General features: G+C 40.2%; 1 protein-coding gene across 9 annotated transcripts in view; it reads left to right on the top strand.

Annotated features, from left to right (window-relative positions):
• The window catches only part of MEIS2 (Meis homeobox 2), a 226,410-nt gene that overhangs the window by 195,331 nt on the left and 6,233 nt on the right, over window positions 1-24,846 (top strand). The window lies entirely within an intron of this gene.

Here is a 24,846-nt window from a genome sequence, read left to right as displayed (position 1 = left end):
TCAGCAAGGTAGAGAGCTTCCCTCCTAGCTCACAGCCTAGCTGAACAGTAGAATACCTTGGAGACTGAAAATGAAATCCAAGCTTTTTCTAGGTTGCAAGCCAGCATCCTGAGGGAACATGTAGAAGAAAAAAATCCTTAAGCACAGGACAAGTAAACACAACTTTTTTTTTTTTCTCTCTCAGAAGTTGTACTCAGGTTATGTTTATCTGGGAAGAGAACTTGCAAAACAATTTGTAAAACGAGGTTCAGCATATTTGTGCCAACCCCTTATCAGATCAGGGCTTCTCAAGTGGCTCAGTGGTAAAAAATATGCCTGCCGTGCAGGAGATGCAGGAGATGGGTTCGATCCCTAAGTAGGGAAGATCCCCTGGAAGAAGAGAACAGCAACACACTCCAGAATTCTTGCCTGGAAAATCCCATGGACAGAGAAGCCTAGCGGGCTACAGTCTATAGGGTTGCAAAGAGTCAGACACGACTGAGCACAAACGCTCTTATCAGATCTGCCACTAGTCAAAGGTAAGCTGAAGGCCTGTTACTACAAACTACAGTGTAAAAGCAAATGTATCAGATGCTTACAGGAAAAGAGAGAAATATGTTATTTCTTCTGATTTTTTTTTTTTTTAATTAGTCTTTTCAACCGTAGTCTGTTTCAACTTCCTTGGCTCTTAGACATCCTGGATCAGATCATTTACAACAATGATTAAGTGTTTACTTCACACATCTTTCTTTTTGTGTGCAAAGCTATTGATATAGATTTGTGGGTTTTTTTTAATGCTTGGTTAATTGGCTGCTGTACGAAGAGAGAGACTGTTATTGTGGTTGAGGAAAGCTGGAAAAAATCGAGGTTAAGATTTCTTACGAATCTATCACGTTTGGGAATTGAGGGCCTTATAATATTACTGCCCTCAAGCCGCTGATAGCAGCTTCTGTTCCCATCAGTGGGAGCTTTTACAGGGATGAAAGACACACCCTCTCACCCCAGTCAGTTTTACTCTCAAAACCAATTCACTTCCGCCCACAATCTACTGACCTTTAAATTGCTTTTGACTGCCAGAGGGTGTGCTTTTCAGATGAACTAGAGTCCATTCATAGAATCTGAGACTTCAGAACTTACCCGTATTTGAAAACCCCAAAACTAGGCCTCAACATTTAACTAATCTTTCATGTAGTGATTAATCAAATATTAGTTATTGCATCAGTGTCTTTGAAAAACATGTTCTGCATCAGTCAGTTCAGTCATTCAGTCATGTCCAACTCTTTGAGACCCCATGGACTGCAGCACACCAGGCTTCCCTGTCCATCACCAACTCCCTGAGCTTGCTCGAACTCATGCCCATCGAGTCAGTGATGCCATCCAACCATCTCATCCTCTGTCATCCCCTTTTCCTCCTGCCTTCAATCTTTCCAAGAATCAGGTTCTTTTCCAATGAGTCAGTTCTTTGCATCTGGTGGCCAAAGGATTGGGGCTTCAGTTCAGCATCAGGCCTTCCAATGAATATTCAAGACTGATTCCTTTAGGATTGACTAGTTGTATCTCCTTGCAGTCCAAGGGGCTCTCAAGAGTCTTCTACAACACCACAGTTCAAAAGCATCAATTCTTTGGTGCTCAGCTTTCTTTATAACTCTCACATCCACACATGACTGCTGGAAAAACCATAGCTTTGACTGGACAGAACTTTGTTGGCAAAGTAATGTTTCTTCTTTTTAATACACTGTCCAGGTTGGTCATTCTAGGATGTCTGGCTCTAGGTAAGTGATCACACCATCATGATTATCTGGGTCATGAAGATCTTTTTGTACAGTTCTTCTGTGTATTCTTGCCACCTCTTCTTAATATCTTCTGCTTCTGTTAGGTCCATACCATTTCTGTCCTTTATTGAGCCCATCTTTACATGAAATGTTCCCTTGGTATCTCTAATTTTCTTGAAGAGATCTCTAGTCTTTCCCATTCTGTTGTTTTCCTCTATTTCTTTTCATTGATCGCTAAGGAAGGCTTTCTTATCTCTCCTTGCTATTCTTTGGAACTCTGCATTCAAATGGGAATATCTTTCCTTTTCTCCTTTGCTTTTTGCTTCTCTTCTTTTCACAGCTATTTGTAAGGCCTCCTCAGACAGCCATTTTGCTTTTTTGCATTTCTTTTCCATGGGGATGGTCTTGATCCCTGTCTCCTGTACAATGTCACGAACCTCTGTCCATAGTTCATAAGGCACTCTGTCTATCAGATCTAGTCCCTTAAATCTATTTCTCACTTCCACTGTATAATCATAAGGGATTTGATTTAGGTCATACCTGAATGGTCTAGTGGTTTTCCCCACTTTCTTCAATTTCAGTCTGAATTTGGCAATAAGGAGTTCAAGATCTGAGCCACAGTCTTCTCCCGGTCTTGTTTTTGCTGACTGTATAGAGCTTCTCCATCTTTGGCTGCAAAGAATATAATCAATCTGATTTCGGTGTTGACCATCTGGTGATATCCGTGTGTAGAGTCTTCTCTTGTATTGTTGGGAGAGGGTATTTGCTATGACCAGTGTGTTCTCTTGGCAAAACTCTATTAGCATTTTCCCTGCTTCATTCTGTACTCCAAGGCCAATTTTGCCTGTTACTCCAGGTGTTTCTTGACTTCCTACTTTTGCATTCCAGTCCCCTATAATGAAAAGGACATCTTTTTTGGGTGTTAGTTCTAAAAGGTCTTGTAGGTCTTCATAGAACCATTCAACTTCAGCTTCTTCAGCGTTACTGGTCGGGGCATAGGCTTGGATTACCGTGATATTGAATGGTTTGCCTTGGAAACGAACAGAGATCATTCCGTCATTTTTGAGATTCCATCCAAGTACTGCCTTTCGGACTGTTTTGTTGACCATGATGGCTACTCCATTTCTTCTAAGGGATTCCTGCCCACAGTAGTAGATGTAACGGTCATCTGAGTTAAATTCACCCATTCCAGTCCATCTTAGTTCACTGATTCCTGGAATTTCGATGTTTACTCTTGCCATCTCCTGTTTGACCACTTCCAATTTGCCTTGATTCATGGACCTACGATTCCAGGTTCCTATGCAATATTGCTCTTTACAGCATCAGATCTTGCTTCTATCACCAGTCACATCCACAACTGGGTGTTGTTTTTGCTTTGGCTCCATCCCTTCATTCTTTCTGGAGTTATTTCTCCACTGATCTCCAGTAGCATATTGGGCACCTACTGACCTGGGGAGTTCCTCTTTCAGTATCCTGTCTTTTAGCCTTTTCATACTGTTCATGGGATTCTCAAGGCAAGAATACTGAAGTGGTTTGCCATTCCCTTCTCCAGTGGACCACATTCTATCAGACATCTCCACCATGACCTGTCTGTCTTGGGTGGCCCCACACAGCATGGCTTAGTTTGATTGAGTTAGACAAGGCTAGAGCCAGACATTCTGGAATGTGAAGTCAAGTGGGCCTTAGAAAACATCACTACGAACAAAGCTAGTGGAGGTGATGGAATTCCAGTTGAGCTATTTCAAATCCTCAAAGATGATGCTGTAAAAGTACTGCACTCAATATGCCAGCAAATTTGGAAAACTCAGCAGTGGCCACAGGACTGCAAAAGGTCACTGTTCATTCCAATCCCAAAGAAAGGCAATGCCAAAGAATGCTCAAACTACCACACAACTGCACTCATCTCACACGCTAGCAAAGTAATGCTCAAAGTTCTCCAAGCCAGGCTTCAGCAATACCTGAACCGTGAGCTTCAAGATGGTTTTAGATGTTCAAGATGTTCAAGCTGGTTTTAGAAAAGGCAGAGGAACCAGAGATCAAATTGCCAACATCTATTGGATCATCAAAAAAGCAAGAGAGTTTCAGAAAACCATCTATTTTTGCTTTATTGACTATGCCAAAGCCTTTGACTGTGTGGATCACAACAAACTGTGGAAAATTCTGAAGGAGATGGGAATACCAGACCACCTGACCTGCCTCTTGAGAAACCTGTATGCACGTCAGGAAGCAACAGTTAGAACTGGACATGTAACAACATACTGGTTCCAAGTAGGAAAAGGAGTACGTCAAGGCTGTATATTGTCACCCTGCTTATTTAACTTATGTGCAGAGTACATCATGAGAAACACTGGGCTGGAAGAAGCACAACATGGAATCAAGATTGCCGGGAGAAATATCAATAACCTCAGATACGAAGATGATACCACCCTTATGGCAGAAAGTGAAGAGGAACTAAAAAGCCTCTTGATGAAAGTGAAAGAGGAAAGTGAAAAAGTTGGCTTAAAGCTCAACATTCAGAAAACTAAGATCATGGCATCTGGTCGCATCACTTTATGGCAAATAGATGGGGAAACCGTGTCAGACTTTATTTTGGGGGGGCTCCAAAATCACTGCAGATGGTGATTGCAACCATGATATTAAAAGACGCTTATTCCTTGGAAGGAAAGTTATGACCAACCTAGACAGCATGTTAAAAAGCAGACATTACTTTGCCAACAAAAGTCCATCTAGTCAAGGCTATGGTTTTTCCAGTAGTCATGTATGGATGTGAGAGTTGGACTGTGAAGAAAGCTGAGTGCCAAAGAATTGATGCTTCTGAACTGTGGTGTTGGAGAAGACTTGAGAGTCCCTTGGACTGCAAGGAGATCCAACCAGTCCATCCTAAAGGAGATCAGTCCTGGGTATTCATTGGAAGGACTGATGTTGAAGCTGAAACTCCAATACTTTGGCCAGTGAAGAGCTGACTCATTGGAAAAGACCCTGATGCTGGGTAGGATTGGGGGCAGGAGGAGAAGGGGACGACAGAGAATGAGATGGCTGGGTGGCATCACCAACTCAGTGGACATGCGTTTAGGTAAACTCCAGGAGTTGGTGATGGACAGGGAGGCCTGTTGTGCTGCGATACATGGGGTCACAAAGAGTCGGACACGACTGAGTGACTGAACTGAACTGAACTCGGTTGGTCATAGCTTTTCTTCCAAGCAGCAAGCATCTTTTAATTTCATGACTGCAGTCACCATCTGCAGTGATTTTGAACCCAAGAAAATGAAGTTTCTCACTGTTTTCATTTTTTCCCCATCTATTTGCCATGAAGTGGTGGGTCCAGCGGAGAAGACAATGGAACCGCACTCCAGTACTCTTGCCTGGAAAATCCCATGGATGGGGGAGCCTGGTAGGCTACAGTCCATGGGGTCGCTAAGAGTCGGACACGACTGAGAGACTTCACTTTCACTTTTCACTTTCATGCATTGGAGAAGGAAATGGCAACCCACTCCAGTGTTCTTGCCTGGAGAATCCCAGGGATGGGGGAGCCTGGTGGGCTGCCGTCTATGGGGTCGCACAGAGTCGAACACGACTAAAGCGACTTGGCGGCAGCAGGAGCAGCAGCAGATGGGACCAGATGCCATGATCTTAGTTTTTTGAATATTGAGTTTTAAGCCAGCATTTTCACTCTCCTCTTTCACTTTCATCAAGATGCTTTTTAGTTCCTCTTCACTTTCTGCCATAAGGGTGGTGTCATCTGCTTATCTAAGGTTGATATTTCTCCCTGCAAACTTGATTCCAGCTTGTGCTTCATCCAGCCAGGCATTTCACATGATGTACTCTACATATAAGTTAAATAAGCAGGGTAACAATATACAGCCTTGATGTGCTCCTTTCCCAATTTATGTTATGCATAAAATCAGACATACTTGCAGTACATCAAAGTTTCAAAGTGTTAGCTGCTCAGTCATGTTTGACATTTTGTAACCCCATGGACTATAGCCCACCAAGCTCCTCTGTCCCCGGGGTTCTCCAGGCAAGAATACTGAAGTGGGTAGCCATTCCCTTCTCCAGGGGATCTTCCTGACCCAGGGATTGAACCTGGGTCTCCTGCATTGCAGGCAGATTCTTTACTGTCTGAGCCACCAGGGAAGCCTTACATCAAAGTTTACTCAGATTTATATTTGTCTATACCAGGATTCTGTTTTTAATCTTCTGGCTCAACAGTTTTCTCACCATTGCCTGCATTCCCCATATATTACCCTTTGTCTTTTGTCCAGTCCATAAGCACACATGCACTCACCTAGAAAGATAATTTTTCAGTGTTTAAGGTGTCTAGTGCAGCTAGAAGCCCAAATAATAGACTGTAGTTTTATAATGAGAAGTAGAATTGGGCCTACAATCTTTCAGCTTCTACCACACCACTAAACAATTTGACACTGAAGGTAAGAGTGGCAGAATGAAAGGAAGTAGCCAAAAAATATGGTTCATTCTTAGCTTTCCCTGGCTAAGAGGAGTTGTAAGAAGCAGCAAGTGGCCACGATATGATGTTTGGTTCATTAGATTCCTGTGGGTGGAGCAAAACAAGATGGTGGATCCCCACTTAGCCCCATCTGCTTCCCTCTGACAACCTCACTCACAGCCTGTCCTCAGGTGCATTATGGATAATGGTCTAATTTCCTTTCAGCATGGTGTATTTTTTTTCTTTCTGACCTTTCAGAGTAGTACCTGTATGTTTTGGGGGGAAAATATCTGAATTTTTTAAAATTGTGTGAAAAGAAGAGATTTAAAGTCACAAGGTATGTAAGGTACGTTAATGAAAAGCAAATATATATGTGTGTGTGTGTGTGTGTGTGTGTGTGCTTGTAAATTCAGTGTGTTCATATAAGCATATTGCAAGAGACAAATTTTGAGGTTTTTAAAATCGTTATTTTTACTGTGTCTTTATAATCTTTCTCTGTGGGAGTTTAAGGAAATAATTGCTTTTAGAGTTTGTTCTTTGGATCTGGCTGATAGGTGATATAAAAGTTGTATCTCACTGGTGTTGATGGTAAATATCTTCAGTCACAGATGTATGACTGGCCATTATATGATGAGGAATATCTCTTCAAACCAAGGTTGTATCTACCTCCTAAAGGCTGGAATCTTTGCCTGTTTAATGGAGAATCTTAAAATGTAAATTTTTGTGCAAATCCAAAATGTATGTCTGATCAAAAGATGACTTTTAATTTCTTAAAATACAAGCTCTTCAAGCACATCTATAGATTAACTTGGAAATATAACCAGGCTAATACCTATTGAGTACCTACGCTGAATGGTCGGCTAAGCTAAGTGCTAAGAACAAAGTAAGTTGAAACTTCATAGCAGTAGTAACACTTCATATCAAAGAGATTCCAAAATTAAATATAATGTTTTGCCATAATGTTTAAATACACCCTTTATCTTATTTTGTATATCTGTGTATAGTAGAACTGTAAAGTAGCTTTTTTGTATGTAAGTTTTTGACTGATTAACCAAAGGCAGGTATAGACAGTGGAAATAAGCACCATAAAAACTGGCCAGCCCCTCTGCTGCCTGGGGGACCACTCTGACACACACAGCCATTTTCTGTTTACATTGACATCATTTTGACAGTTTAGCACCTTTTTTTTTTCCAAGAAGGGAGAGCGGGGGTCAAGTTTTCTGATTAGGAATTTTCAAGGCCAACTTGTAAAAGGCAAAAATTAAGTTTGCATTCCTTTGTATATTTGGATATGACAGATTAAAAGCAAGGCAGGTATGCAGAGTGTGTCTAATCCCTCACCTAGGTGGCAATCTCAAATGCTTTGATGTCATCTGGTTGCAGGGCCCCTGAGACTTTTCAAGAAACCAAATTCAGCTGAGTCGCTGTGGCCTGACTCTCCTTTCTGGTGTTCAAAAAGGAAAGAAAAGGTCCCTGCACCTTCTAGTCTCCTTCCTTTATTGTACGGTTTGCTTTGTTTGTTTGATTTTAAAACTGCCATTATGTGAAAGTGTTGCAAGTATAAATAATTGAGAAGATAACTCTGTAGGGAAACCACTTTTGCTGCCTTTGTGCAAAGGCAGCTCATTATGGCTCAGAGCTGCAGCATTCCATAAGAGCAATTATGCAACATCAGTATGTCATGGATATTAACCAAGGGGAGTAGATAAGAGACGGGAAAATAATTTTGTAACTTATTTAATTAAATTTATTTGGTTTTTGAAATAGTTCCTCTAGTGTCTAATTTACCAAACCTCTCCGTGGTTGCTGTGGTCTTTGCAGGATGGGTGTTCAGCATTTGTTTGTGGACATCTCTCCTCAATGCTGTATGGACTGACAATGTATTTATGTTGGGGTTTAATTTCCACCCAAGGAGAGGTTACCCATGAAAATGGAACTGTAATTTGGTCATGAGGTAGTTATCCCCCCCAGGGCTTATATAGTCAGTTAATATATGTTAATACAGCAAAGGGAACAAAAGGTTAAATAAGTGGGTCAGTCTCAGAACGAGTCCTGTACTGCTTACTTCTGCTTAAACGGAAGGAAAAGCCCATAATGGCGCTCGCCTGACTTTCACCCCCATCATTTTAAGAATTGCTTTGCCAATCCTTCACGGCAAATAGTAATTTTAAGTGGACCAAAACAGAGCTCAGGGTGTTTGCACTCCATGGTAATGATAGAGTAACTGTGCTCCCTGGAGTCAATAAGCCCAACAATTGAGTCATTTTTGCCTCCTGTGAGTGAATCACTGCTGTTAGCCTGAATGACAGGATTGCTTATAGAACTGGAGCCCTTCACCAGGCTGACCTCATCCTGAGACAGCGAGGTTCAGAGGGCAGGCAGGTGGTGTTTAACACAGTTATAAGTAAAAGCTGATTTTGTACTTGTACACTCTGTAAACAAGAAAGTAGAATTGGTGGGGGTGGGGGGTGGGAGGGGAGAGGAGGATGGAGCATTGGATGTGCATTGAGGTACTTTATCCAAAGCAGCATTTCCTCTTTTCCTGTCTCTTTTCCCTTCTCATTTCTGCCTTTCCGTAACGTCCTGCTCCCCCCACCACCTTGTCTCTGACTCTGTCTCTCTTCCTCCCCATCTTCTAACGCATGTTGTCGACATGCTCAAGTTAGATGGCCACAGCCCAAGTTTTAGTTCTCATTAATGAAAGATGCAGAGGGTGTTGCCAAAAAAAAAAAAAAAAAACCTCCTAACTTTAAGATTAGTCTTCACTTTCTGAATCATTTTTGAAGCAGAAATTTTAGGTACATATAACAAAATACCCAATGATAGTTGTTACTTTCTATAATATTTAATTGAGCAAGAAAATATGAGAAAAGTAGGAAAAGGGGAAGATTAGAGCAAACATCCTAGCCTAGCATTATCTCCTAATGATCAAACTATCTTTGAGATAGAAAAATTCAAAGAACATTCTCAGCCTACATATTTTTAGGGGTCTAAGGGCAATGGAGTTGTCAGGTTTTATAGTAATCTTGGAAGGAGGTGTTGTGAACAGGTAAGATAGAAAACAGGCTTCCCAGAAAGCACAGTGGTAAAGAATCCACCTGCCAATGCAGGAGACTCAAAAGATGTGGGTTTGATCCCTGGGTTGGGAAGATATCTCGGAGTAGGAAATGGCAATCCACTCCATTATTCTTGCTGGAAAATTCCAAGGACAGAAGAGAGCTTGTCCATGGAGCTAGAGTCCATGGAGTCACAAAGAGTTGGACATGATTGAGTGACTAATGAAGCACAAGATATAAAACAAGAGCCCTACAAATGGTTCTCTATCTTTGAATCTGACTTGGGGAAGTAGGAACATGGAAATCCTGTTTTCAAATTCATAAATAATTTAAAAACGCAATTTTGGTTAAAAAAATACTCCTTAGTTTTTTCAAATTCTTGGAGCCCTAGTGCTCCTCAAAATCTTAATAACTGAAGCCAAGGTTGATTTGTACTATCATGCCTTCTTAGAGATTCATAATATATGTTTGGACTTTCCTAGTGGCTCAGGTGGTAAAGAATCTGCCTAAAATGTGGGAGACCTGGGTTCGATCCCTGGGATGGAAAGATCCTGGGAGAAGGGAATGGCAACTCATTCCAGTATTCTTGCCTGGGAAAGTCCATGGACAGAGGAGCCCGGTGGGCTACAGTCCATGGGATTGCAAGAGTCGGACACAACTGAGCGACTAACACTTTGACTTTCTTTGTTTCATTTAGTGCTGGTTCCCTGCCACACTTTGACCTTTGTTTTGGAGAAACATCAAAATGTTGACACCAGTGTCCTTCAGGGTACAATCTGGGGGAAAAACTTTTTTAAGAAAGCTTTCTATTCTTCTTTCCTTCCTCCTTCTTCACTTTCTACTTATTATTCATCTATCCCAAAACACACGCACACCATAATATTCCATTGATCTCAGTTCCCATTACTCCCAGCTTATTCTCCCCTCTCTAGCAACTGGACTTATCATTCCCCAGTGTTACTTAGCCTAGAAAAGTCTGATGCCCACTTTCTGCCAAGTCAAGTCCTTCTCTTCCTTCACCCCTGTACACAAGATTTGCCTGGCATCCCTAAAGCCAGATGGAGTCACACCTTTAAACAAATGCCTCTAGCCTGTATCTTTAGTTGTTTCTGGGTGCAAAGATCACTACCCAGAGACAGGAAGCCCGAGTTATTTCCCACCTTAGCTCTTCCCCATTCTAGGAAAAATCATTTCATCAGGGCTTCAGCTATTCAGCCACTTGCAAAGTGAGGACAAGAAAATTCCTCTGGGCTCTTCCATTCTCAATTTGACATTATTTCCAAGACAGAGGAACCCTATTTTCATTGTCATTTGGTTAGCCCTTCACAATACATTTTACTGAAGATGTACTGTATGGTTGACATGCTTTCAATAACGTAGAATTAAGATGTGGCCCTGGCCTCTGGGACTACCTGGTGGGAAGCTAGATGCATACATTATGATTATAGTATTGAATAGATGTTGTGATGGGTCTGTGAACTAGGTACTATTGACTGAAGAAGTGCTTCTTATTCAAACCATGGAATCTGGGAAGTTACCTCAAAAAGATATTCTCTGATAAGAATTTTGAAGGGTGTGTTTACCAGACAGCCATAAGAGAAAGGCCCCAAAGACAGAAGAGATAGTATGTTCCTAGTTAGTTGGCATATTAACTTTATACTTATTAATTGCCTTTTTGTTTATATGTACATAACTGTATAGCAGTTAAACCAATTTCTAAATTAAATTATTTTTATGTTACTTTATCTTTACTGTGAAAATGGAGATAATTCAAATGCTATCATTTCTATTTCTAATAGTTAAGCCACTTTAGGGAATTCTGATAAATGTGAGACGTGAATATGCAAAAAATTCCTTTCAAATTGCAGTACAGTGTTTGCTTCTTTGTCTATTGGTGACTGTAGCTGTGTGTGGAATACGGGAATCAAAGGTTGATGTCTTTATTTCTCTGCAATTCGAGGGAAAGAAATCCACTAACTAACCCTCTAAAGCTAAAATATTTAAGGACTAAAGCAGATGTGGCATAACTGCTGGTTTGCTAAGTCTCTTGTGATTTATAAAGATATATTTTATGTCTTTTATGATTACGGGATGATGCTAAAAATTTTGTGGGTAATAATACCGTCACGTTGGGAAGACTGTATATAACATCTCTGAAGAAGATACAGAATGCTACCCAGCTGCAAATCAAAGTAAAAAGATGTTTAATTTGTTATAAGGAAAGGCAGTCAAGAAATTTGATTTGGAATTTGGTCTTTGATGTCTGATCATCATAAATGTGAGGACATTATTAAGACATGTATTTATTAATAGATTTTTTTTTGCCTCTTGACATAATGGGGTATGTTTTCATAATATTTAAAAAAAAATTCTTGTAGATGTATAGCTATTAGAAATATAGTTTGTTTAAAGTGACTGAAATTTTATAAATCTTTGATTTTTCCCACCTTTAGCACTTGGACTAGATGCCAGTATAAACTGGTTAAATAGCATGGTTTAAACAGAAAGACTGTACCCTATATACATATTTATAATACTTTGTTTGTTAGATCTTTCTTTTAATATTACTTGACTTTCTGTGTTTTAATCTCTCTCTCTCTTTTTTTTTTCCCCCCATATTTTGGGCTGAAGCCACTCTAAAGCTTAACACCTAGGAGATTTCTCACTTATGGTTCCCTTTAAAAGTGCTAAAATCTCAGCCTCTCAAACAAGAGACCAAGCTACAATTTAAAGAAAGCAGTGGTATTGATAAAGGGCCCTAAGAATGTTGCCACCTTCCAAATGTGTCTTCTGCCACATTCTTTCTTTTAAACCAGCAGGAGAGTTGGAAGAAGGATAAGAGGCTGGCCCATACAAACACTCCTGGCATGCCATGCTGGTCTCAGAGATCTCCCCTGCTGCTTTAGAAAAAGGAGCCCTACAGACAAATGAAAGGACCATGGGGACATTCTCATGCAAGCCTCTTCCTGCCAAACACCAAGTGGCTTTAGATTGTTGGTGTTGGGGTGGTTTGGCCTGAGTTGAAGAATAGAGACTTGAGAACCATTTGTTTCCACACCGTTTTGGGTGAAGTGCTATATTTTTCACTTTAAAAGCCCATTTAAAAAGAAAAATATGGTTTGAAAGGAGGATACAATTTGGAAGCCATCACACTTAATGGAATCCCTTTTCAGTGTAACACTTTGTACTATCAATTCTCTTCTAAATTGTTGTCACCACCTGGAGAAAACCCACCCTTAATTGCCCTACCACTCTTACTTAAAAACACCATCTTCTGTATATTTTCCCTATTTCAGATTTTTAAAACTTTTTTGTAAATTCCACCAAGTATGAAGTGTACACAGTGTGCCAGGATGTATTACCATCAGCCTCCAATCACAGATTATCTCAGAATTAAAAGAAAAACCTGCAAGCTGGACCTAATAGGAATAAAGGCTTTTACTGACAATTAACTTGACCAGACATTGTTAGATAAAGGACTTCATAAAGTCTGAAGGATATAGGAAGAGGAAGTAATTTTTTGGAAGTAGTTAAGCAGTTTATTGGGCTTTCCAGGTAGTGCTAGCAGTAAAGAACCTGCCTGTCAATACAGGAGACATAAGAGACTGGGGTTCCATCCCTGGATTGGGAAGATCCCTTGGAGGAGGGTGTGACAACCCAGTCCAGTATTCTTGCCTGGGAATCCCATGGATAGAGGAGCCTGGAGGACTATGGTTCATAGAGTCACAAAGAATTGGACACAACTGAAGTGACTTAGTATGCCCGCAGGTACTTAATTATACTTGTTGCCACAGTCTGAAATATTCATCTAGTTTGGAGTTTTGAAGAAACGAGAAGGTTTTGAAGTTAAAGTTACTTCTTTCCAACCATTCACTCTTTTTTTGTCCTTTATCTTGAGTGGCCTGCCTAGTTTCTCAGCCTGAAAGTCCCACTGTCAACTCAAAGGTAACTTTTAGAAAATTGAGTTTGCACCCCCTTGCCATAACAAGTAGGAATTCCTCTGAAATTTCTAATTTTTATCAAATGTATACTATAGCATACCAGACATAGATTCTCAAGTTTATCCTCTTATAATATCTATTTGTATCTCTTCTTTGCCATCTAAGCACAATTCATCAGCAGTTCTCTAAGCCACATGTCCCACTTCTTTTGTATTTCTATCAACTTAGTCTGAGTATACATTTCCCTCTTCTGCTTGGAATATAACAGCTTTCTACCGTTTAGCTTCTTGCTTCTCATCAGCTCATATGTAGCTCTTAGGATAGATCTTCCTCAAGCACCATATTTTATCATTCCACTCTTTAGGAATTTCAGAGGTTCAATTTATTCCTCAAGAACTTCCACCTGGGTGGGGGAAATAGGGAAATATTGGTCAAAGAGTGGAAACTTCCAGCTTCAAGATGAGAAAGCTCTAGAAGTCCAATGCACAGCCCGGTGATGATAATTAACAGTCCTGTGTTATGTATTTAAAAATTGCTAAGAGAATAGATCTTAAATGTTCTGCATTGGAGAAGGAAATGACAACCCACTCCAGGGTTCTTGCCTGGAGAATCCGAGGGACGGGGGAGCCTGGTGGGCTGCCGTCTATGGGGTCGCACGGAGTCGGACACGACTGAAGTGACTTAGCAACAGCAGCCCTTCTGTCTCCTTTCATTCTCTTCTTCCTCCCGACCTCCCTCTTTTCCTTCCCTCCTTTTCTCCCTTTCACTTTTTTTTCCTATCTCATTCTCTTCCTAACTCTCCATCTACTCACTTATTCACTCACTCACTTGTTCACTTAGTCCTCTTATCCTTTCATGAGACATGTATTAAGAATCTATTTTAGCTCAGGCATGGTATGACTACATTTCTATCAAGACACATACAGCTTTGGTCCTCATGAAGCTTACAATTTGTGTAGAAATGATGCTGGATTCCCCAAAGAAAGACCTACCTGCTTAGGCACCCGCCAGAGATGTGCCCTCCGCCTCCTATTTAAAAATTAAGCTTGGTATATGATACTTAGAGTAAAGCATTGGAGTAGTCATCATGGGAAATAAAATCTTGCTGGACATCTTAAACTTAAAATAAATAAATAAATGAATGTTCTTGCCATGAAAAAGAAATGATAATTATGTGATATGATGGAGGTGTCAGCTAATCATTTTGTAATATAAATGTGTCAAATCAACACTACCTTAAGTTTATACAATATTACATGTCAAACTTGTTCAGTCACTCAGTCATGTCCAACTCTTTGCGACCCCATGGACTGCAGTACGCCAGGGTTCCCTGTCTTTCACTATCTTCTGGAGTTTGCTCTGACTCGTCCATTGACTCAGTGATGCCATCCAGCTATCTCATCCTCTGTCACCCCCTTCTCCTCCTGCCCTCAATCTTTCCCAGTATCAGAGTCTTTTCCAATGAGTCAGCTCTTTGCATCAGGTGGCCAAAGTATTGGAGCTTTAGGATCAGTGCTTCCAATAAATAGTCAGTGTTGATTTCCTTTAGGATTGACTGGTTTGATCTCCTTGCTGTCCAAGGGACTCTCAAGAGTCTTCTCTAGCACTGCAATTTGAAAGCATCAGTTCTTTGGTGCTCAGCCTTCTTTATATGGTCCAACTCCCACATTCATTCATGACTACTGGAAAATCCATAGCTCTGACTATGTTGGGGAAGGTTTGACTATTTCAGACCTTTGGTGACAAAGTGATGTCTCTGTTTTTTAATGTGCTGTCTAGGTTTATCGTAGCTTTTCTTCCAAGGAGCAAGTGTCTTTTAATTTCATGGCTGTAGTCACCATCAGCAGTGATTTTTGGAGCCCAAGTCACTATTTCCACTTTTCCCCCATCTATTTGCCATGATGATGGAACTGGATGACATGATCTTAGTTTTTAAATGCTGAATTTTAAGCCAGCTTTTTCACTCTCCTCTTTCATGCTCATCAAGAGGCTCTTTAGTTCCTCTTCCCTTTCTGCTATTAAAGTGGTATCATCTGGATATCTGACATTGTTGATATTTCTCCAAGCAATCTTGATGTCAGACTTATACAATGTTATATATCAGTTGTATCTCAATAAAGCTGAAAAAATAAAGGTGCCTCCCCAAGCTTGTATGTTAGCTGTGGTTGTGTTTTCCAGACCAAAACCAGGAGCCTGTCAGAATTCAGTGCCGACACCCTCCCTTGTACACATTGGGTCTTAGCCCACTTCAGTGTCTTCACACACACCATTTCCTTATTTCCTTCTTTCTTAATAATCTATACTCTTTTAATCTGGTCCAACTTCCCTCCTCCAAGAAACTTATGATTAACTTGACTTCTGACTTCTCTTTTGACCCCATCACACTTATTTACTGAGTGTGGACCATGGTTACTTAGGATCATGATGTACTCTCAAATTGTGCTTTTCAATTTGTTTCTGTGGTTGTGAAGAGTAAAATTCTTTAAAGGCATAAGTTGCATTTTCAAAATTTTAAATATGTATGTAGACACAGTCATATAATTATATATTTTCATATTATATATAATTTCTTATTACATGTGACCTTTTCATATTTTGTCATTAAACTTGTCTTTTGTTAGATATAGTGTGTAGAAGTTATCAGTGTGTGATGCATCTATAGGTTACTGTGGACCTCAAAAATTATTCATTCTAAATTTTTTAGAACTAAAAAAGGATGAAAATAGGCCATATGGAATCCCTGCTTCTTTATAGTTTCCTTCCTACCTTCTATCTTCCCCTCCCCCAGAACCCAGTCTCTCCCTGGGACATGTACATAGTCCCAGAGAAAGCTCTACTAGGATAATCCTCGGAGCACTGAAGAGGTGTGTCCTGAGTAACTGTTGACTGACCAAAGGGGAACACAGGACAAAGCAAGGAACGAGGTTTTGAACAAAGTCTGTTCACCCTGGTGAAAGTGAGAAAGGGGAGAAGAGAGCAAACACTAGAACATGGCCTGATGGCAAAAAAGCATGTTTAACAGCCATTCTTTTCTCCTTCGTTTGCAGCATTCCTGCCACCCACAAAATTTCTGTCTTTCACCTATGTGGTTACATGTCTACATATCCTAGAGCTGATAACCCTTCTTACCCTTCCTTCCAGCAGCCGCACAGAAAACTTAGCCAGGTGTTAATCTCTGCAAAGTTTATTGCCTGATATGTGTGTGTGTGTACATACATACACATACCTGTATGTGTATACACACATGTACATATATATATACTTGCATATGGTTAATGACTTCTCACAGTTTATCTCAAGGCCACATTGTTTCCTGTCCCACTTGGTTGACAGGGCATCTCTGACGTGACAGATGCATCCACTGAGAATAGGATCGTGCATTTGAAACCAGTTTAATTCTTAGCAAGGCGATGCATATGGCTTATGGAGATTTTGTTGTTGATTTTTTTCCTTATATATTACTCAGGGAAGCCTGTGTCAGTATAAATCAGTGGTAACGAAATCAACATTATGGCATCTTTGATACTGCATTTGCAAAAGCCTTTCTGGATGTTGTTTAATTCAAGCCTTAATGATTGATATTGTAGACAGTGAATAAACACTTTTGATGGATCTGTTTGCTCACAGATTTAAAAAAGTGAATCCCTTTTTCTCTTGGATTTAAAGAGTGTAATGCCACTGAAGAGGAAACAGTTCACATGTGGTCATCACAGGTTGGTGGCAACAAAAGTAGAAACTCACTTAGGGTAAAATTTGCTGTCAGGAAAAATGGAGCATTCTTTCTGAACTCAGGAACGTGTGGTTCATGCGAGCTTGCTTGTAGATGGTTGCTACAATAAGGGTTCTTTCACACAGGTGTGTTTATGCCCCAGGCTTGCTGGCCACAGTCCATTCCATTTACAGAAGCTGAATTAAACAATAACTACCGCATTGCAAAAAATGGTGGGGAGGGGGGAGGTGGGGGGAAAGGTGAGCGTCAAAGGAGATGCCTGAGAGCTTTGTTCGGGCCAAGAAAAACCCTGTTGCAGTTGTCAGAGCTTGTTGATGTTGCTGGGAACGGCTCTTTTTTTTTTTTTTCTCCTGGATTTTGTGGTTCTGCCTTAGGAAAGAAAGTAAAATAGAACGGAAGAACAAAGTCCTACTCTATAAATCAGCAGCTGCTCCTTGCCAGATCAAAGGAGTGACATTTTTGCTCCTGGACTACTTGTCCACTTGAGGGCTTGACAGGCAGCTAACAGCTGGCCTGCTAGACTGTATGGGAGAATCCGCCTACATCTTCTTCCGAGCAGATGACAAGCTAATCAGAGAGATATCCATAGCATAGGGCATGCGAGTGCACCTTGATCTCCTCAAACATAGCTGATACATAATTGCTAAACAGCTTGGTATATTTTTGGCAAGTTAATGCTCAGGTGGCTTCCACTGAGAAGTAGGATAGAGAATTAATACTCCAATCAAAGGGGATCTTGAAAGCTAAAGAAATGCTAGATTTGTAAGGATCTCCTCCTGTTAGCACGAATTAGTAAGTGGCTAGGAACATGAGGAGAACCAGCTAAAATGTGTGTAACTGATTGTCAAGTGACTGGTGGATTTTTTTTTGAAGCCCAGTCAGGCAATAGGGTTCAGATAGATGAACAGGGACTTCATAATTGGAAATTTTGAAGATGATTACTCCAGTTTTTTTTATGCTGATAGAACTGAATAAAATTATAGATGTATCTTCCGTGTCTGCAAAGAATTGTTTTCAGAAGCACTATTAGGAGTATAGGTATACAGAGCTGGAATTTTAATGTCAGTAGTAAAACTTTCAAAGTAATTCAGTTTCTAGTTGATTTCCATCTGCAATAAATCATGTACAGGATGAGGTAATACACTACAACTTATGTCTATTGACTTAGTATTTTATCTTTAAGAGGATAGATTCTAGATATGAATAGCTAAGGAAGTTTGCGTATTTTCTCCTCCCTTGCTTTCAAGTAGCTTTGAAAGATCACTTTTATAGTGCATGATAAATAGCCACATATGAATAGTCTGATGGTGTTCTGGGAGAGTCACAGTGCTTCAAAATCATAACCTGCTGGGATGTTTTGTTATCGAATGTGATTATACTTATGGAATAGTGTTTATTGTTCCTCAGTATTATAAAGAAAATAAAAGATAATTCCCTATCTTCAAGGAATTTCTCAAATACTTTTATTAAAAAGTCTCTACTATTGGCCATGTAAGCCTGAGTCGAATAGGATGCCAAATTCTCCGGGTCATTCTAAAGATTTTTTAAATTCTAAAAACAATCAAACTTATTATTAAAAACTTAAACAGTGCAGAACTACATGAAATAAAAATAGAAACCTACCATTTCCCTGCTATCTATTCCTGAGAGAGAAGAATTTCCACAAAAACACTTTATCAGTCCAAATTTTCCTGTCGGAGGTACTGATGGAATGAACAAGTGATTAAAGGACTGTTTAGATCTGAGATACCTAAAGAGAATAGTATGTGCATATTCACAGCTATGGTTCTTGATTAAAACTTGATCTTTGCAAGTTTCTATTCTTAGTAAGAGTACTGGATCGTGTATTTGGTATGGGACCTAGAGCAGGAATTCTCAAATTTAAATGTGCATGTGTCACCTGGAAATATTTTAGAATATTGATTCAGATTCATTAGTGCCAGGGTGTGTGCATGTGAAGTCGCTTCAGTCATGTCCGACTCTTTGCAACCCTATGGATTGTAGGCCACCAGGCTCCTCTGCCCGTGGGATTCTCCAGGCGAGAATATTGGAGTGGGTTGCTGTGCCTTCCTGCAGGGGATCTTCCCAACCCAGGGTCTGGCAGATGGGTTCTTTACCACTAGTGCCACCTGGGAAGTGCCAGGGTAGGGACCACTTATCTCTGTAGCTCTAAGGAGCTTGAGTTGATGTTGATATGATTGGTCCATGGAGCACAGAGTTGCAAGGATCCAAAGAATCATTAAGAGAGGGATTCCAAAATAGCTCACCCCACTACCCTGGCCCCCAGCAGACACCCACTCCAGTGTCTAAAATCCCCACCATGACATTATACACTTAGATTAGCTGTTATCTCTGAGAAGACCCCACATGGCATGAACACATGCTACCTGCAGGGGTACAGCACATTATAATCCTCTTATCAATCAGCTTGGCTTTGTTTTATAATAACCCACCTAGTGTTAATTATTACCTGTAAGAGAACAGAGCTCTTTAGGAGGGGACACTGTATAGATGCATTTTGAGTGTAAGTTAACATTTAACAAGCCTTTACTATGTGCCAGGTACTGTGGCACAAAGATGTTACAAGCAATACCCCCCTTAATCCTCAAAACGATCTGGGCTCAACTATCACCCCAGCTTATAGATAGGAATCAAACTGAATCTTGGAAGTTTACATAGACTTGCCCAAGGTGATACAGCAAGGAAAGGGCAGAAAATATGTTCCTATGCTCTTCATCACTTTGTTCTACGGAGAAGTCTGGAATATGGAACAATATCTGAGAAGGTTTACCCAAAGTAGGGTATTTTAGTAAAGAACCTATGTGAGCCCTCCTATCTTGAAGGAAGAATTATGGAAAAGAAATGATTTTGGGAAACCACAGTAGAAGGCCATCGAAAGATAAGCATCACCTACTTGATAATTTTGCTCAGGGCTTTTCATGTCAGCATAAACACTCCACTACTCAAGGCATATTTGTAAAGCTACAAAAGGTGTATGAGTCCAGCTTATATCATGTTTTCATATTGTAAACTTAGAAGTGTTAGTTCATGGTGTTTTGAGAGCTGTAGACTAATCTGTGTGTGTGCTCAGTCACTAAGTCGTGTCTGACTCTTTGCAACCCCATGGACTAGCCCACCAGGCTCCTCTGTCCATGGAATTTCCCAGGCAAGAATACTGGGGTGGGTTGCCATTTCTTTCTCCAGGGGATCTTCCTGACCCAGGGATCAAACCTACATCTCCAGTAGACCAATCTCACCTCTATCAAATTAAAAATCAAGCTGTATCTCTGGGAAATTGATTATGAACCATAACTGTGTCCCTAAATAACCCATGAATCTCATTTGTTTACCTTACTTTGCTCACAATTGTCTGGGAGAAAATACCCACTCTCTGGCCACCCATGAAAAACGAAGGTTTGAGATATGACTCCGTCATCTGTGTATTGGAGTACACATTCAAAAGTATTAAATCTGCTTAATTCACTGATTCAACCTTTTCAGTATATCTCACTGAGAAAACCCTGCTCTTAGCCATAACCACAGCACAGAAAAAGGCATGCTTTCTTCGTGAGCTAAGAAAAGTTAAAGAAACTTAATAACGGACTTGCCCTGATTGAGACTTCACTGTTGCAAATCCCAGCCAGTAACAAGCTTTGTGAATAAGCACCTTCTCTGATGAGTTCTGTGGCTGGGAAAAGTGAAGAAACAGGTTTTTCATTTTTCAAAAGGTCCCCAATCACCAAGCTATAGACAATACCTCTTCCAAATTGATCTGATCTCTCTTCAGCAGTTCTACCTCTACTTCTTTGACCAGATCAATCCATGCAAAATCTTCACTTCCAGGGATTCTTGATTCCTCCTCAGAGGGTTCAGGGCTGGCATCTTTCCAATGGACTCCATGGAGGCCTACACTTTCTAACAAAAGGAATGCTGCCAAAAGAAATGGGTTACCAGGTGGGGAATGAAGTTAGTGAACCAGAAAGGGGGATTTATCAGCCATTTAAAAAAGAGGGAGAAAAAGAAGGGAAAAGGAATCAACCAACAATCTAGAAAGATACCTAAGTCTACCTATCAATCTGAAATATGCTTGGGAGTGAACACACTTTAAAAAGAAAATCACCATGGTCAGATTTCATTGACAGAAAAGTTTGGCTGTTTTTGCGGGGGGTTAAGGTGGGGTTGTGGGAGAGGTCTCCAGAAGACCTCTCTTCAAAAAGGCAAGATGAGAGTTCAATGATATTTTCCTCTCTTGAGTTTATTCTGTTTATATATAAAAGAATCTATCTGCCAGGGCAGAAGACATAGGTTTGATCGTTTGATCCCTGGGTTGGGAAGATTCCCTGAAGAAGGAAATGTCAGCCAGCTCCTGCATTCTTGCCTCAGAAATCCCATGGATGGAGAAGCCTGGCGGGCTACATTCCATGGAGTTGCAGAGTTGGACATGGCTTAGCCTAAACACACTTATGCATGCACACATACACATACACACACACATATATATATTCACTCTAAGTTGACTCAAAAAGGCCTCATGATTCTTGGAAAGTCATTGAATTTATTTCTATAATTAAGTTTCTTTTTAAGCTAACCGTCTAAGTATATAATTTTTAAGGATCACACATACTAATGCATTTTCTATTTTGATAAAATTTAGTGAGAAAGTAGATAGTCTTAGTAGATCCTCTCCAAAGCTTTTGCACGACCCTGTATACTAACTTTGTGTTCAACACAAATCAATGGAAGTAGTGTATTTTAGGGTACTCATTCCCTAGGGAGTCGCTAATGGAATTATCTCTAGCCCTTAAAAAGTCACAGTGAGGCTAATGAATTTTTTTAAAGTGAAATCTGGATAAGGCACTAGGCTTACTAGCACATTTTATTTATGGCATTTATCACATGTGGCACATTTTACATGCAAGTTGTACAAACCTCAGAATGTTTTTAAGAGCTATTTAATATCTAAGAAGACTTTGTGATTTCGGGTTAAATAGTTATACCAATAGAAAAGTATGTGTCCTCAACTTCAAAATCATTCTGGGATGACATTACAATTTAGAGCATTTTTTCATATCAGATACAGATGAAAAACCTAACAGTCTTTGGATTGGAAATAACTTGTGGGGGTTTTCATTAAAGTTGGGTGCAGCTTGCTGCATTTTGGTTAGTTGGATGTCTTCAGCAATTTTTCAAATGTTTTGGGTTTGGCAAAGTCCAAAATGTTTTTGCCAACACCCTCTTTTCCCCTTAGTTTTTAAACCCGTGTGAAATTCAAGGATAACTTAATCCATATGTGTCTGATTCATTTACACTTAACTCATCAAAATGTTATTTTGTAAGACCCATTTAATATCCAAGAAACCTTTTTGAGCCTTTTAAGATGTCTTTTGTCTTTGAACCAGTGAGTTGCATTTTTCCGTATGAATGGCGCTGGGACCTTGAAAGATGGAAGATCAGGCAATTTTCAACTTAGACTCCAAATTTTAAGTAGATCAAAACTTGATATTCTGCTTATTGCTTGAGCACTGAATATCTTAAAATACAGATCAGAGAAGGTGGAAAAAACTTTCATGTCATGTAATTTTGGGGAAAGACCACATTTGGAAATTTCACATAAAGAAATAAAAAATATATATACTCCTAGTTTGATTTTTGTTAAGTCTATAATTAAATGGCTTCATTTTATATACATTGGGTGAATTTTCTAAGAGGGGCCTATGGGTCATCTGTGCGGTGGGAGTAATTTAATTTTTGAGTGTTGAAGCGTTCTTACAGTCAGCTTATTAATTGTTAATTTTAATAATGACATCTATGGTGTTCATAAGATAGCCTAGGATCAGGGGAGCTGACAGTTGGCAAGAGTTGTATGTTAAGAGAGTTCCGAAAAATTGGGACCCATATGTTTTACAAATTCTGTGTGATTTGAAAGAATGTGGTAGAATCAGGAATCTGGCAAGATATAGCACTATGGTTCACAAACATTGTTTGAGAACAACAGTTCAGAGAAACCCTAGTGAAAAAAGCAAAATCTCTATGACCTGTTGTAAGAAGATCTAGTGAAAACCTTCAGAGGCCTCTCTGCCTATTTGTTTAGCAGAACTGGGCAAAGAAAGGCCATCGCCATAACTGCTAGTGAACATCCAGTCCATGCCATGGTAACTAGTTGAAAATGTAATACTGGAGGGGCATTTCCAAGTTCAGCACTTCTATAAAGACCCGCGAGCACACAGAATGCTTTTTTAATGTTCTGCATTGTTGTGGATCCCCCATTGAACAACCTTTTGAGCGGACCCCGTTTTTACTAATGTAAACATTCTGACCAGTATCCAAAGAAATGACCTTTGAGTGAACCTCTAACCTTCCCTGTAATTATTTGTTTGAAGACAGTGTGGAGTTCTCCTGCTGAGAACTAAGGACCATGATGCCTTGCAACTCTGTGAGGAAGGGAGTGTTTGGGGGAACTGGTGAGAAAGACATAAAGAAGGGAACAACCTCCAGATGTAAATAATAAAAGAGTAAAAGGGTGAAATTAAAAAGGGAAAAAATAGCAATTCGTTTTACCTAAAGAGTTGCTCTATAGGAAAAAACAAAACCGGGATTAGTAGCACGTAAGAGGTGAAAATGTGTCGTCCATTAGAAACTTCAAGGAGAAGAGGAGAGGTTTCTCCCACTCTTCTGAGCATCTCAATGGGTCTTAATCTGAGCTGATGAAAGGAGTTTTCTGGTGCAACTCTCAGGTCAGTCGTCCTTGGTTCCAGTAAGAGCAATGAGGGAAAGAGTAGACCACTCAGATTTGAGGGGTACTTCTAAACGGCTTTGTGATCTATCTGATCAGCTATTCCTCAGCAATACTTAAAAGTGCCTGGAGGGAATAAATACAGTTTCCACTCTCTTCTTTTTGTTTTCACCTCACCTAACCTGTCACTTACTTCCCCAAACCTGAGGGGGTGTGACATTTTTGACAACCTGAGCTACACATTCTTAAAGTAATAAAGAAGTGCATTGTTTGCCAAACAAACTCCTTATGCAAAAGACTCCTTTGGTTTTCTCCTGGCTATTTTTCTTCAGTCTAATTGTATTCCCACCAGAGTGCTCACAGGAGGCCTAAACGGGTGTGGGCTGCTGTCCTCTGCAAAAGGGACTTCAACACCATAGGAGCACAGAGCTGCCAACACACACTAGAATTTTCCTGGCTAATTTCAAAGAAGGAGTTTTCAGTTCCTGACTGTGACCCCATGCAAACTCATTAATCATGAAGTCCCCCTGCACTTAAGATTTGAAACTGGGAATACCGGGAATGAGCAAACTTCAGGAGATAGTGAAGGACAGGGGAGCTTGGCGTGCTGCAGTCCATGGGGTTGCAAAGTAAGACACGACTTAATGGCTGAACAACAATACTGGGAAAGATCATCCATGGTTCTGTTTTGAAGGAACAGCTAGCTATAGGCTAGGCAACCCCCCCGCCTCCGTGTCCCCCCTGAAAACGCACAGCCAGTGAATCTTGTGCATCAGCTCAAGTGTGTGGGGAATGCATGTCATTAAATGCACGGGGACAGGGGTAACTCGCAAATGGTAGAAAATTGGTTTGTTTTTATTAAATTTGGAGAAATAAAGGAGATTTCTTATCATCTTACTCTGTTTGTACATGAATATTTGATGGGCATTATTAAACATTAAAGTAACATGAAGTAGGCACTTATTTTTGGATTTCCAACAAAATTAGATCCAGGCTTCTAGACGAAATAACTGCTTCTCCTTTACATTCCTGTGATTCAGCCACCACCTGATTTGAAAATGTTTCTTGGACTCTAATATCAACCATGTGTACCTGAGGCTCTGTCTTTCTAGTGGGTTGAAAGGTGGCTGGGTTTATGGTTGGCAGTTACCTTTATCCCTGCCCTGGGTGTCCCAGCTTAGACTGGAAAGG

Source organism: Giraffa tippelskirchi, chromosome 7 (genome assembly GCF_054371585.1).
Source record: "Giraffa tippelskirchi isolate mGirTip1 chromosome 7, T2T-mGirTip1v1.2.pri, whole genome shotgun sequence".
NCBI classification, from domain to species: Eukaryota; Metazoa; Chordata; class Mammalia; order Artiodactyla; family Giraffidae; genus Giraffa; species Giraffa tippelskirchi.
The sequence above is the reverse complement of the archived record's forward strand: the minus strand, read 5'-3'. Positions and strand labels throughout refer to the sequence as shown.